General features: G+C 40.1%; 1 long non-coding RNA gene across 1 annotated transcript; it reads left to right on the top strand.

Annotated features, from left to right (window-relative positions):
• Positions 1 to 6,865: 6,865 nt before the first annotated feature.
• On the top strand, positions 6,866 to 7,959 carry LOC115495387 (uncharacterized). Its single transcript, XR_003960584.4, has 2 exons — positions 6,866 to 7,054; positions 7,583 to 7,959. It is a non-coding gene; the product is annotated as an uncharacterized lncRNA (long non-coding RNA).
• Positions 7,960 to 15,500: the final 7,541 nt, after the last annotated feature.

Raw genomic sequence — 15,500 nt, 5'->3', positions numbered from 1 at the left:
AAAGGTTCTTTGGGGATTTTTAGTGTCTTTTAGGGCTTTTTAAAAGTAGGGTATTTTTATTGTGTTTTAAGGGTATTCTGAGGCTATTTTTCTGTTTTTGTGGGGTTTTTAGGACATTTGGAAGATGAGGGTTTTTTAGGGAATTTTTATGGGTTTTTAGGGTCTTTTCATGGCATAGAGGCTGAGGGGCAGCTTGAGGGGCACTGTGGGGGCTTGAGGGTGACAGGCTGGGAGCTGAGGGAGGAACAGGGGGAGGGGACAGTGGGTGACACAGGGAGATGCTGAGGGGCAGAGGCAGCTGGAGGGTGACACAGAGAATCTGGGGGCTGAGGGGCAAAGGAGAGGGATTAAGGGTGGCACACAGGAGCTGAGGGGCAGCTGAGAGGGGGCTTGAGGGGCAAAGGGGGGCTCGAGGGTGACACCCAGAGCCTGAGGGCTGGGGGGCAGAGGGAGGGGTTGAGGGGTGAAGGGAGAGGGTTTGAGGGCTGGACAGTCCAGTGGAGATCAGGGCTACAGGGTACAGCTTAGGAGGCAAGTTAGGGTACAGGTGCAGCACCCCTCACCCCAATCCTAACCTCACCCTAAGCAGCCTTTTCCCTTTTCACCCCTAACAACAGCAGCACAGCAGAGCAAGCCTGACAGAGACCACACCGGAACCCCCCCACTGGGACAGGGCAGTGACCCTCGCACCAGGACAATGCCAGAACCTTCAGAGGACAGCAGGACCCACTGCAAAAAGGTAGGGATGACATCTGTGGGCTAGAGAGCAACAGGAAGGGTTTGGAGGCTGAGCAGGCTTCCTTGAGGGTTTTTTTTTTTTTTTTTGCAGGACTATTAGGAGGATTTAGGGGATTTTTGAAGGCTTTTTAGGACTTTTCTGGTGTCTTTTAGAGAATTGTTACACCTTCCTAATGGCTATTTTAGAATTCCTTGGTGCATTTTTAGGGTCAGGATGAGGGTCAGACAGGATGCCTGCTGAAAATGCAGAGTATTACTGGAATGCAGTGGAATTATTTGGAAAGGTGCCAGTGTAGGGGCAGTGGGTCAGGTCCCGTGCTGCTGGTCTGAAGGCTGTGATTTCTGAGCCAAGCAAAGTGGTTGTGGTTAGGGTCACATACAGACAGCTTTCTGGAGGAGATACAGAGCACAGAAAAAATCAAGCCCCAAGCTTTGTGCTGTCAGTTTTGCAGGAGGCATTCGGCACCAAAAAAAACCCCAGAGTACTTGGGGGTGGCAGATTTGTTCTGGAAGAAATCCTGCACCGTTTGGATATTGAGGAGGCAAAAGGACACTCAGAGCCTGACACCCCAGGGGGGTGCAGGGCCCTGGCCATGAATGAGGGATATCTACCTTGTGAAAGCAAGTTCAGCATCCCAGGTTCCTGGTGTCAGTTTGTAGGGTTCCCTTGGGACTGCCAGGGCAGCTCAAGTTTGAGGTGGGGGCAGCTTGGGGCTGGGACACAGCCTTCGCCGTTTGGATTTTTTGCAGGTGGCCCCCTCAGGGGCAACTTTGCTGTTGCACATTTTTTAATACCTAAAGGTAAAGGAGACTTATCTTGTTAATAAAATTTGTAGAAGGGGAAGAAAATAATGTAAAACTGAAGTTGGAGTGAACTCCATTTAGATTATGATTAGAGGTTAGTTATTCCTTGGAAATTTGTGTAAGGCTTGATGAAATAATAGAATACTTTCAGTAGAGACTGAAACAATATTTAGGCTAAATACTTGTGTCAGAAATTTTAAACAGCTCTTTTATACTGAAGTGGATACATGAAAAGAGAAAGAGAAAATAACTGGGTATATATTTCAAAAATCAAACCAGTATTTAATTTCTGTATTAAGTACTGCAATGAAAGTCACCTAAAGGATTCACCTTTCCATAAAATCAAGGTTTTAGTTATTTAGGCGGTTGTTTTTTGTCCTTCTAACAGCTCATATTTTTAACTGTTTAGTCCATCAGCAGACAGACATGCTGTCCATCTTAGCATAGGCTAAAATGGCCATAAAAATAGTGCAGGTGATGACATTGGTCTAGCAACCTTTTCTTTTTCATCATCATCATCTCACATTAACATAGAGAGAAAGACACAAGGAAGAATTCCAATTATTAGCTTTGAGAACTGAAATAAAAATCTTCTTTCCACAATTAGCCTTCATATATTGGCATTAGAAATACCACTTTAAGTTCTGAAAGAACTGGAAGGAATTTATACCCAAAGGATCGTAATTCTTCGGTAATTCAAAGCTGCCATTTGTACCTGTGAACACTATCACTTGGAGAAAATGCAACACTTAGGAAGAGTTTTAATTGTTTTTTTAATTACTTGACTGTGTGTAATTTTTTCTGAAGTTTTTACAGCTTCTTACATTCAAATGAAGGAAGATTAAGGTTGGATGGTTAAGGTTGTAACGCAGCATTTTAAAGAAAAATTAGTGAAGATGTACTAAAAACTGTGTTGCTTAGAAACCTAATATTTCAGTAATCCTTTCTCAGAACTTTACAAAGATCCTTTTATTGTGTCTTTGATAAATAAAATGTGATTTCTATTTAGCAAGAATTAAGGTAGTGAAGACTAACTAGAGAAGAACATGCAATCTTATAGATACTGAGGCAAAAAATAAAGCAAAATGGTTAATTGCTGGTTCCAACTGGTATTGTTAAGTCTGAATGGCTAAGCATCTCTATCTTAAATTTGTGATCTTTCTGCAACTTTGTATTTATGGGGTTTATGTCTGTTCAGAGTAATTAGTGTTGTTTACATTAGAACAAATACTGAAATGCAAAAAAATGAAAATTTATTGACAAATGGGATACAGAGTAGCAAATTTGGAAATGAGACGCTGCTGATATTTATCTGTAATGAAATTTGGCATAGGACCAGTAATAGCCAGAAGTAGGTACAATATCCTGTGATACAGGATCTGAAATTCATCAAAACCCCCCCAAAAAATTGACTTCAGTATTGTTGTAAAAGTTTCCAATCTTTTGATTATTTGTACTTTATTAGAGGCATCTTGTCAGTACTACTTTTTCTTAGCCTTATCCAGAGATGCTTTCCTATGTCTGACTCCTGAAAGCCTCTGTGCAGAACCAGAGCTCTGAGGAGCTTTTTCCCCTGTATCCCTTCCTTTTTGTGTCTTCCCAAAAGCTTTTGGGATTTTGGCTTTTACGCCATAATTTACTTAATTGCCTTTTCATGTCAGATAATTCTTATGCATATAACATATCATTTAAAACCACCTACTTGGTATTGCTGAAACATCAAAGAATTTATAAAATTATTCTTTGTTCTCTGTTGTCATATTAGATTTTTTGCTTTGTCCTTATAGAATCTTCTCTGATAAATAGAAGTGGTAGTGCTTTTGTTTACTGCCTTAATTTCCTGCATTAAAAAAACACTATATGTTCATTAATCATCCAATGACAAAGGATATTCAGTATTGGAGCCAAAATTGTATGCATTTCTAAGCAACTACAGCATTTTGCTTTATTTTCTTAAATCAGTTTCGGAGCTTTGATCAAATTGCACTCTCCAATTGTTTTCCAAAGGGTGTAATAAGAGAAAAAAAAAACCATTTTTGTAACAAAATTTCAAACTAATAAAATCCTTAAAGTAAATTTGCTTCTGTAAATGAGGACTAGGAAGAGGAAGGTCATAAGAAGTTTTTTATCTGAGTTTAACCATCCCCTTAGCACACTGATCTAAAACAGGAAAAGTGTCTGTAAAACTGCAGAGGTGTCTTCTGAGAAGGTATATGCACATTTCACATACTTCTTGTTCTGTATCTTTCTTCTAAACAGTGATTAAAGCAGCTCCCAGTACAGACCTGTAGAAAATTCATGAGAAAATCTGATAAAACATGTCTTTGAGTAAACTGTGAACTTAACCTGACAACTAAGATAATTAGTTTGTCAGTTGACCTAACCACACCATTCTTTTCTCCTGTATCTGGTTTATTTTCTTCAGAATTAACTCAGTACTTTCTCCCCCATCGTGCTTTACAAACAATTTCCATATCTGCTTTTTGTGCCCTATGAAGCCAAAAGGAGTGGTGATGGACAGGAACACTGAAATTCCAAAGTCTGGTCAACTAATTCTGTATGATGCTCTTTAGGAGCAGCAGAATTATTTCCCAACTACAAAAACTGTTACAATACCACTTATTTAAACTTGATTTCCTGTTCACTTGTGAATTGATTATTTGACCTTAAATTGTTATGATTTTTTCAACCATAAAGCCAGTTCTGATTTCCTGAGTTGATGCATGATTTAATAGCCAATGGACATGCTGAGTTCTGACTGGCTTGTTAAAATTTTTTTTAATAAAGATGCACCCTTGGTTTATCCACCTTTGTAATTTATACATCCAGCTGTGAAGCTCTCCAGCTTTGCAGTGTTATTTACTAGGACAATTGAATACCATAACTTCCCAAATTTTGTACACATTACCAATCAATATGCAGATTTTATAACCATAATTTCACACACAGATAATTTGTTTACTGGGCTGCATGCTAAGCTGAGGAAAGCAACACAGCAAATAGTTTTTGCTTTTGATAGTTTCTGCCATGTCAAGCTCTCATGCTGTCCTTTTGTAATTAGTGTACCTCTCATGGGAGGGAATCTGACAGACAGAAAGAGTCACACAGACAAACATACAAAACAATCCACTGTTTAGCATAGAGGGAACTATGAAGTTTAATATTTTGCTTTCTTTGTCTGTCACCTAAGGTTGTGAAAGGTATTCTAGTTCATTGAGTTTATATTCTGCCACTGATCTTTAGCTGAGGGACACAGATATATGTGTTATGTGTGTTTGCATATTTATGTGTTTATATATGCATCTAGATACAGACATATAAAAACACATCAATACACACGTGGGGGTGTGGGGGTGTATGTATATGTATGTATTTATATAGATATGCCTGAGGTCATAGGTGTATGGGATTCAGTTTGTGTTCTGTTAAACCCAGTCCCCTGTGTGTGTGTGTTTGCACCTCATCCACAGGAGCTGGTTACAGTCCTGGCTATTGAACTGTTGTTGTTCAAGCTGTAATTTAGTTGGTAATGATATACAATGTTTCACAGTGACAAGGGGTCAATAATGAATATGTTATGCTTTAACATCATAAAGACATCCTTAAGAACAAGTCCCTATCTTTCTCCAACAGTGATCCATATGGTGTGCTACTAAAAGGAAAAGATCTGAGTGAACAAATGTGAAATAATACAGACATAAGTCTTTATTGCTCTTTTCCTATCAAGATAGCCTGTGTTATCTGGCCTATGAAAAGAGTATGCAAGACTACTCACTCATACAGCATTGTTTTATTGTTTGCTTTTATTTTCTCTAAAGCAGACCTGGGTTTTTTTTTTCCTTTGCATGTGTCTTAAGAAGTTGACCTTTAGCTTTATTAATGCAATTAATAGTTTTTGCTTCCTATCTCCTGTAAATTATGTTGGTGAAATAGGTCACCTGATTTCATGTTCAGAGAAAGTTCTGGATATGTAAATTATCATATTTAATTAGCATTATTTCTATCCTCTTCATTACACATTTTGCAATACTATTGATTGTTTGACTTAAAGTATCTTTTGTCCCAAAGCCACATACCTAGAAGTCACCTAAATCTTCATTTTTTCTGAAGAGAATTCAGCTTGAAATATTTTTTTAAATCTAGATTAAGAGTAAATAACTTAAATGGAAGTTTTGACAGGACCACGCTTATAAGGTTTTGAAGTATTACAAGACTACTAAAAATTGCTACTCTGTCATGTGACTTTTTAGTCTTTATCTAAGACATAAACCACATGTTTGTTTGATGTTTTGTTTGATTTTTTGTCATAAAAGGAGTAGGTGCTTTATCAATAGACTTTGTTTTAATCAATACTGCGTTGATTATTCCCTACATTAATCCAATTTTTACTTCTACTGTCTAGAGTGGGAAAATTTGAAAAAGAGTTCCCCACATCAAATCCATCTGCATCATCTCAGAGGCTACCTTCAGTAGCTTAAACATGACTAAACCCCTCCCACTGTTACCCTGGAAAGAGTTTTGATGACTTAAAACTTTAAAAAAACCTTGTCATTTTCACTCCATTTAAATGTGTCACTTTTAATAGCAAAACAAGTAGAGAAATTCCAATGTGAACTCATTTTAGAGTAATGACTAAGTATTATGAATATTTGACTGTATTTCATCTTTCAACTCCTTTTCTTACAGCATCTTAATCCTACTCCTGAAGTGACTTGGATTTAAGCACATAGAATTTTCAGTGTTGAGTGAATCTCTGGTTTCATATCTGAAGATCTCCTTAGTTCAAAAATCCACTTTGTAATTAATTTTATTTATGCTGTGCAACTCTGCATTCCCAGATATTAAAAAGAATATTGGCAAAGAATACAACATTATTTTTTGACTAAAATGACAGCAAGTAATGCAACAAGATTTTCTGCCTTGAGAGTCATCTGACTTCCCCATTCAGTGACTTTATATTCCTATTCAGGGATTATTATCCCTAAGAGATCTAGAGTATAGCCAAGAGAATAGTAATAGAGAAGTTCTAACTGTAATGCTGATTTTCTACTGTTTGTTACTATTTCCTCACCCATAAAAGACACTTGTAATTAATTTTCTGTTCCCTAGGACCACTTGTAGAAGTAAACTTCACTACTGGCGATGAGATTTAAACATGAAGAAAAAAACAGGGTAAGTATCAAGTTGTTAAACTTGCTGTCACAAGACTATTGTTGAAGACTTTTACAGGGATGATGGGAGTCTGGGATAGGCTTAGATATGAAAACTTTGTTCCATTTCATCAAGTAGACTTAAAAGAAGACCCAAATTGGGGTGGTTTTTTTTTTTTTTTGTTGTTTTTAAAGTATTTTGGTTTTCTTGGGTTTTTTTATTTGAAAACTGAATATTTTTGGAAAAAATATGAAGTAGTTATCTCTGACATTTCTATTGTCAGGTTGCCAAGACATGTTTGGGGAATAGTAATGATTCAGCATCTCGTTTGAAAGCAGCAGAAACAGAGACAAGCTTTCAGGTATTCTCTTCCAGAGTAATTTTTGGGGTTTTACTAAAAGGTCTTGTGAAATTCAGTTACTTAAAGTATACTTACACATTCTTCACCAAATTCTGTCTCAAAAGAGAAGACTACTTAATTCAGACTTTGACTGTGTCTGATCACAATTGATCTGTTTAAAGTGTTTTCTGGCTGGTAACAATTTGCAAACTATTAAATATTTGGAGAGCTGGTAGTCAAATGAATTAGTAGTCAAATTACTTAATTTGACAGTGTGATGTGTATAGCCCTGGAAGCAGGAGTAAGGAAAAATTTCCAAAATAATTAAATATTAAATACATATATGGTTGTTTATATATATATATATATGTATAAAATATGCAGTGATATGAAACTGTATGTAGCATCAGACTTGTATGGTTTTGCACTGTGAAGGTTGTTAATTATGCTTTCTTTAATAGAGATCAGGACCCTTTTCTAGGGACAATTCCATTGCCATGGAATTTTAACATACTTTTAAAATTTCTGTTTATGTATATATGTATACAGAAGTTTCACAGCCCTCCATGGACTAAACCTGAAGATGAAAAATCACCTGAAAAAAAAGAGAAAAAATACGAAGAATCAGTTAGTACTCCAGAATGAAAACTCTAAATGCTACTAACCTACATTGAAAAATGCCAATCACTTCCATTTTCATGTTCTGCTAGCACAAAGGCATGAAATGTCCCAGGTTTCTAAAGCATGGATTTTTCACTATTTTATGAATGTCTGTAAATTAGTCTAGAACAGACCAGTTAGTACCTTACAGCAATAATCCAAAATTGATGTTTGAAGAAGTGCTTTGTAATGCAGTCCAGTTTTTGAACTCTTGTTCTACCTTATCAGTAATTGTATACTATAAATTACCTTCTTTGTAAACAACAGTCATTCTCAAGTATATTTCTCACTGTTTTATTTCATGTAATTTTGTGGCAGATTAGGTTCTAATATTAAGAGGCGGTCAATGTGGAGGGGGGGGAAGAATTCCGTGTAACCATATTTGAAGTACAATGCTTAAGTGCAACTGTAAAAAGAGAACTCTGTCTGGGGTTCCATCTATACTTACCTTACCTTTTAGTAATTCCATCTCAAATCTACTTAATTACACAATAAAATATGTTTATTTTGTTTTTTTTTTCTCAGTGCTATCTTAACTAGTTCATTTTTGAACACTGAAAAGCTGACAGAATTGGATTTTAAGGGATGGAGATAGAGAGGATCATTACTTTAAGGATTCAAGCAAACAAACTTGCAGGTGGTACTGAGTTCCAGTTTCATAGCTTGGATGGCAGCCATGGGACATCAGTTTCATCCCTTGTATTTGTGCTGATCTCAACAGGATGAAATATACTTCAAAGGGTAAAGCCCTGTTTTGTCCACTACAGTTGGCCTTTGATCACTCCAGCAGGGAGGACTGACTGGAGTCAGCTGTCACTCATGGATTCTTTCAGTTTCTCCTTAGTCACACTCTATGACAAGAAAGCAGAAAAAGGGAGGAGAAGAGAGAATGTTTTTCTTTTTGGGTGTATGTCATTATTGGTCTAATTTAAGAATTCATACGCCATATCTTTTTGAGATGCAAATCTTTCAAGAATGGTTGGAATAGTAAACTGCCTGAGGCAATGCTATCTATCCCTAGCAAGAAGTGTTTTAAGCATTTGTAACTTGTAAACTTCCACCTTTGTCTTAAGGCACACCTCAGCACATTTTTTACTAGATTTGAAGTAGTTATAATAATTTACTTTGTCTTGATTTCTATCAGTTTAAAAGCAAATAGACAAATCTTTTATTTGACTTAGTGATGCTCTGTCTTCAGTTTTAGCATTTAAGATTTTACCTCTCCTTCAATACCAGCCTTGTCCTTGCTGATATGAGTAATCTTTCACCCTGACAGTTTGTATGTGCTCCTCTACTCAAAGATAGATAGTTGCAGTTTTTCTGCCTTGAGAAAATACAATTTTAAAAAGAAAAAAACCTCATGAGCTGGCCAAATGATGACAAAGTGCGGCTTAAGAATACCCATGTGAAGAGTCAAAAGACATGAAATCGTGGCTATGAAATTAATAATGAAAGAGATGTGGCTCTTTGCATTTGATCCTAAATCTTGCTGAGGACAGTCAGGTTTCTTTCAAAATTTTCAGTGAGCAAGTTGTGATTTTGTCATATCTACAGCTGGCATTAATTTCTAGTGATGCCAAAAGCAACATTTCCTTGCATGTGACAGATCTTAACTGAAAAGGTCACTGAAACTCTGTTTCAGTCACCTGCCAAGGAAGGATCTGCACTGCACAGTGGCTGAAGCCCTCCAGCAGGACAAAAGCCTATGAGCACAATGCTTCCTGCAGCTTTAGAAAGAAGCCTTTGGCAGTAGGATCCCCTTTATCAGGCAGCCTGTAGTAGATACTGACCACAGGGCTCCTTGGCTGCCTTGGTCACTGATTCTTACCTACAGGCTTTTGACTTGCTCATGGCTGTTCTTCAAGCACAGCTCCTCACATGGAATCCACTTCTTGATGTAGAGGGCAATCCCTCCATCTCTCCTTCTTCCCCTGTATCTTCTGAACAGGCTGTAGCTATCAGTAGTGACACTCCAGCCATGGGATTCATCCCACCAAATTCCAGAAATGCAACAAGGCCGTAACTTTCCTGCAGCACAGTAGCTTCTGATTTATTAAAAAAATATGGATATTGATCTAGTATCGATATCTGTGACGGACAAAAACTCTCTAACAGTTTAAAGTTAGCAAGTGTGTGTTTATTCGACGCCGGGCAGCGTGCGGGATCGCTCCCAAATACACACCGCCCCTTCCAGGTGATTACAGAGTCTTTTTATCCATACAAGTATTGAATACACAAAATACAAATACATATTCATAATTTTGGTACATCCCATTCCCCGCTTTGTATGCTAATCACTCCAAAAGCCATTCAGCATGCGTAGTTTGTTCCTTGAAATGGGTCGGTGTCCCTGTCATGGGAAGGGGTCCCAAAATTAGGAAGTAGATGAAGTCTTCCTCCTTCTGACCTTTCTACCTTTTCAATGCAAGTATGACAAATGAACTCTTGGTAAAACTCCCATTCCTTGTCTTCAATTGGTTTCAGAACAGAGGAGGCCCACAATTGTCTTATGTTCCTAAAAGCTAATTGTCAGTTTATATTCTTCATTATAAACCCAGCTAACTAAACATTGTGCTGACAAGCAATTAATTATTAGTGAACTACTAACTCCTAACTTCATCAAGGCCTACTCATTTATTTTAATTAACTCTAGTAAGGCTTATCTCTAACTAAAATCTTAGCTCCTCTAAAATCTCTAAATTCCTTAAAATTTACGTTTCACTTCCAACTCCTCCTGTTTCTTGCCCATGCTGCACGTGTTGATTGAAGGCACCTCAGCCTGGCAGTCAGCCATGTCACCATCCCAGAGGAACACCCCTTTTCTTCCTTTGTGACAATTTTCTGCTGTTTCCCCTGTCAGCTTTTATTACCTTGTCCTTCCTGACAAAGCCAACCCTAGACTTGCCTTGGCCTCTCACCATTGCCTTGCATGCCCATCTCCTGCCTTGCCTTGCTTAGTTTGTCTACCCTTGCTTTGCCTTTTCCCCTGCCAGCCTTGCCTTCCCTTCCTGCCGCTCTCTTGTCTTTGCCATGGACGGACTCGGCGCCTCGATTTTCCCGCCCTTTTTGCCGCCATCTTGGGAAGCTGCAGCGAGTGCCGAGCCCCCGGCGGGGCTGCAGTGCCGCTCTCTGCCCACACGGCGGCAGCACCGCCGCCCGCCACAGCCGCTCGCCTCGGTGAAATGGTACTTCTGGGTGCTGTGTGCTCCTCCGGCCTCTGCCTGCTGTGAACACTTCGTGTTGCAGCTCAGTGTAGTCCAATTCAGTGTTTGTTTGGTTTGATTTTTGTGTGTAACAAAAACACTGCTCACTTACTCTAAACAACTTCCCTCCTTTACTGGACACATCCTGGAGTGGGACCAGACTCCCCCTCACCCTGGAGGAATTCCCTGCTCCTCTGGAGAGGGGGTGAAGCCAAAGCTTAGGAGCAAAGGCAAACCACCAAACCAGGGGCATTCTATATATATCCAAATAGGGGCTCTGTCTTCCTGCTTTTCCTGTAGTTCTCCTTCCTGGTTTCACCTGGCCTGGAAGGATGGGCATGGCCTGTATTTATCATCTGAAAGTGGTGTTACTAAATCTGTCCAGAGGTTCTGATTACAGACGCTCATTTTCTGCCAGAAAACATTTTCATTTCATTCCTTTCACCCAGGATGCTCTCTGTGGTCTCAGACAGTGTTCCCTGGGAGGAAGGGCAGCCTTTGCCTCGCCTGCACAGCTCAGGTGGGTGTGACAGAACTGGTGTGGCCTGACAAGGCATGAGCAGCTGTCTGTGCACTGGAATGCCTTGAAACCTTTCTCTGTGAGGTTTTGGACACATTTCTCTTTGGGATTTCTTGTGACACATCACCAGGTGTCCCTTCCTTTGTATAAAGTCCTGTGGTAAAGGATTGAATGACTGACAAGTGGGGCCTGGGATAAAAATGGTTCTGTTACAATTAGGTTAAGAATGCAATAGAGAAATGAGCTTCCTTTTAATGAAATAGTTAGGAATAAAAATGCAGGAAAAGGGCACTTTTATATTTGAATTGGTGTCCCCTCTCACGGATAAAACCCCATGGTGAGCAATCCCAGCAGAAGTGTGAAAGCCGGGATCCTTTGGCTTCCACAGTGGACTTAATGTTCTTTTCCTCCTCTCTTTCAGGACAGGAGAAATCATTAAATTCCTCCCATCTTTGCCAGAAGCTTCAGTGTTTAAGCAGCCAGAGCCAAGAGGCTTCAGCACCAGGGGTGTGCGCTGGAGGGCTCCTGGTCCTGCCCACGCTGTGGGGTAAGTCAGAGGGACGCAGGGTTCCCCTTTTCCTCTCTGCTGGGATTAAGTGCCTCGGGAATGCCATTTCTGACAGCCCAGCCCTACCTCTGTGTGCTGGGAAAGGGCAGCAGGGAAGAGGCAAATGCCAGAGTTCCTTGGGGCTGACGGAGTTGTGGTGTTTGGCTGTGCCCAGGGGGGCAGGCTGTGCATTGTTCGGGCACCCAAGGACTGGTCTGGGGCTGGGAGCCCGGGGAGCCGAGCTCTCGGTGCATTCCCAGCTCTGCCAGCTGCTGCAGGGCTGGGTGCCAGCCTCTGCTGGGGCTGGGGCAGGAACTGCAGGGCAGGGCTGGCAGGATTTGGGAGCAGAGGGAGGAAAATGAGGAACGGTGCTGGGCAGCGCTCAGCCTGTGCTGGTGTCAGCGCAGCCGTGCAGGGCGCTGGGATCTGGGTTCAGCTCCGGCTCTCCTGGGGTTCAGGGTGCAAGGTCGGAGGGACTGGGTTTATCTGTGGCTTTCCAGGCCAGCAGGAACAAGGGGAATGTGGTGCCAGAGCTGTGTCCCATCGGGCTGCGCTTCCCTCTGAGCACAGAGAGTCTGGGCTGAGGGGAGATTGCTGCGAGTGCCCCGTGAGCAATCCAGGGAACTCGGAATTGCATTGCTGCTGGGAACACTGCCTGAGCTCTGCTCAGGCTGTGTCTGCGAGGAGTGGGATTTGGGCTGCAGAGCTGCTGCTGGGCACAGAAAATGGAGCAAATCCTCTCCAGGGACGTGCAGTGAAGGACAGTGCAGCATGGAAGGGGAGTATTTACAAACTATATCAGTATTTCTCCCAAAACTGGGAGAAATGGGGTGGAGCAGAGATGGGGGTGGTTTGCTTTTGTCTGGGCCGGTTATTCCTTGTGCACTGTTTTAAATCTGTTGTATGATTTTCTCTCCAGTATCTTTCTAACAAAAGCTGACAGAAATTTAGGTTCAGGGTTAGAAGTTGGGTCCATTCACTACAAAACCTTGCCCAGGCTGGAGGACTGGGGTGATGGCTGCTCTCAGCAAAGGTTACCTGTGAATACTGTGTCAGATTTCCCTCAATGCTGGGCAGGACAGGTGAGGTTTGGATCAGGAATTCTGCAAACAAGGCCTGTGTGATGTTGGTTTATTGTGTTTTTCAGGGAGCCAGGGCTGGCACAAGGACTCGTGCAGGTGCTGCTCTGGCACCGGAGCTGTTGCTCTGTGGAGCCATTTTAAAGGTGTGATTATGGAACATTTTGGAGGCTGTTTCTGGAATTCCATTTGTATCTGGATCTCACTCCGAGTGCAGCAGTCCAGGTGAGGTTTCTGACCTCTCCAGACTTGTGCTCACCTTGGTACAGCCCGGGGCTGGAGCAGTTTTCCAGGGAAGTGGAGATGGCTGAGGATGGGTGCTCTGGAAAGCAGGGCCCTGCTGGGATTTGCATTTGCAAAGCTGCCGTGAAGTTTGTAAAACCAGCAGGAAATTCTAATTCCTGTGGTTTTTGGGGAGGAGGTGCAGGTCACCCTGAGAGCTAGACCAGAACTGGTTTGTGGTAAGGAGTCTGAGGTGTGTAAGTCCCACAGCTGGTATGAGCTGTGTGCTAAATGCAGTCCCAGCCCCAGAGGGAGGCTGATGGGCTCTGCTCATTGCTGTCCCCAGCTGTCCCCAGCCCGCTGCTCCCCCGTGGATCTGCTCTGGATTCGGGCTGTCGGTGCTGGAGCGCCCTGCTCCCTGCAGGGCCCTGCCCCTAACCCACGCAGAGAGAGAGAGCGCTGCTGGCCAGAGTGATCTTTTTTCATTTTTTCTCCCTGTGCTGTTAGCAAGGAAGGGATGGGACTGCTCTTGGGCCGGGAGCACTCAGTGCTCAGGTGAACACCCGCCTGGGAGCGTGAGGGTTTGCAGAGCGAGCAGCTGCTGCGGCCCAGGAGCAGCCACAAGTTCTGTGTTCCAAGGCAGGCCAGAACTTTCTAACCCCGGGGTTTATTTGGCTTTTGGAACCCAGCACCTCTGCTCAGTTCTGCCGCACTGAGGGTACTTTTGTTCAATGCCTTCTGTTGGAACTTGTCAGCTCTCAGTGTAGCGCACACAGCCCCAGCCCTGCCCTGCAAACCCTTCCCCATCGTGCCCACACAGTTTCTCTCTCACTCACTCGGGGCAGGCTCTTACTGACAGCCACAGAAACAGAAGTTATTTTATTTTATGTTATTCTTTTCCTGCTTAATGCCCGTGTCTTGTATTGGTACATCAATCCCAGCTTCTCCCGAGGCTGCAGATCAAATCTTTCAGTGTCTGTGGGAGTTTCTGGTTTTCCCATTCCCACGTCTTCCCTCTCTCTCTGTATGAAAAAAAAAATTATTAATGGATTTGTTAAGCATTTGTTGCATATATTAACATAAATAAGGTGTTATCATTAGTATTATTATTATAATATAATTAAAATGTATAATTTTGTTATAAATTTTTTAAATTATAGTGTTAAATTTTATTTATTGTTATGTTTTATTATTCTTTTTTTTAATATTTCTTAAAGTTGTACGTTTTTATAAGTAGATTTTGTGTGATTAGATAAATTTATACATTTTATTAAATTTTTATATTTATGTTTCTGTGTTAATAAAAGAAAATTTATTGGTTTTTTGTAAAACTGCGTGTTTAATATTTTTGATATTTGTTACGAAGTTATTTAGTGTAAGGGATGCAGAATTAGATTGTTTATTGAGATAATATTTTAACAGATTTAATTGTTTTAGTGTTGTTGAAGTAATAGGTGGTATGAAAAGTGATGCTACCATTTTTATTTTAAGTTTCAAGGCTTAAAATTACTTTTATATTTTGATTACTATTGATGGATAAATGACTTTTGTTTTAAATTGGTAATCATTTTTATATTAAGAGTTAATGTAAGGTGTTTTTAATTATATGGATTATTTATAAAGTTTTTTATTGGTATATTAAGTAAAGAATGGATTTTTTGAGTAGTGATAGATGAATACTAAGTAAACTTGAAACTTTAGTTAAAGTTACTTAAATGTTTGTTTTCGGTTGGTTAATTGGTAAAGTGATATAATTAAAAGTAAATAAAATAGAGTAGAAGTATAATGTTTGATAGAATTTTATAATTTGTAAGTTATTAAGTAATAAGATTTTTATAATATTGATTTTTATATTTATAAAGAAACTTAAAGTTTATAGTTTCTTTGTGGGTGTTGTACAAGATGTTAGGTGTAAGTTGCAATTCTTGTGTAATTTACATTTGTATTTACATAGTGTAATTTATCCTTGTATTTATGTTGGTGTTTTATTTGTGCAGTGGTGAGTGTGTTTTTTGTGTGATCTGGTTTTATGTTTCTTATTGAAATTTACTTGGGTTTTTGTACTTGTTGAGATATAAGTAAACTTTATGTTTGGATATGTCAATTAAGGCATTGTTAAGTTTTGTTTTATAAAATTATATAGAGATTTGCAATATAATGATATAAGTTGTTATTATTATAATTTTTCAGTAATATGTATGAAGAAATATGAGTAAAATAATGTATGTAGTAAAGA

Source organism: Taeniopygia guttata, chromosome 5, assembly GCF_048771995.1.
Source record: "Taeniopygia guttata chromosome 5, bTaeGut7.mat, whole genome shotgun sequence".
Taxonomy (NCBI): Eukaryota; Metazoa; Chordata; class Aves; order Passeriformes; family Estrildidae; genus Taeniopygia; species Taeniopygia guttata.
Note: the sequence above shows the minus strand (reverse complement) of the source record. Positions and strands in the feature narration are given on the sequence as shown.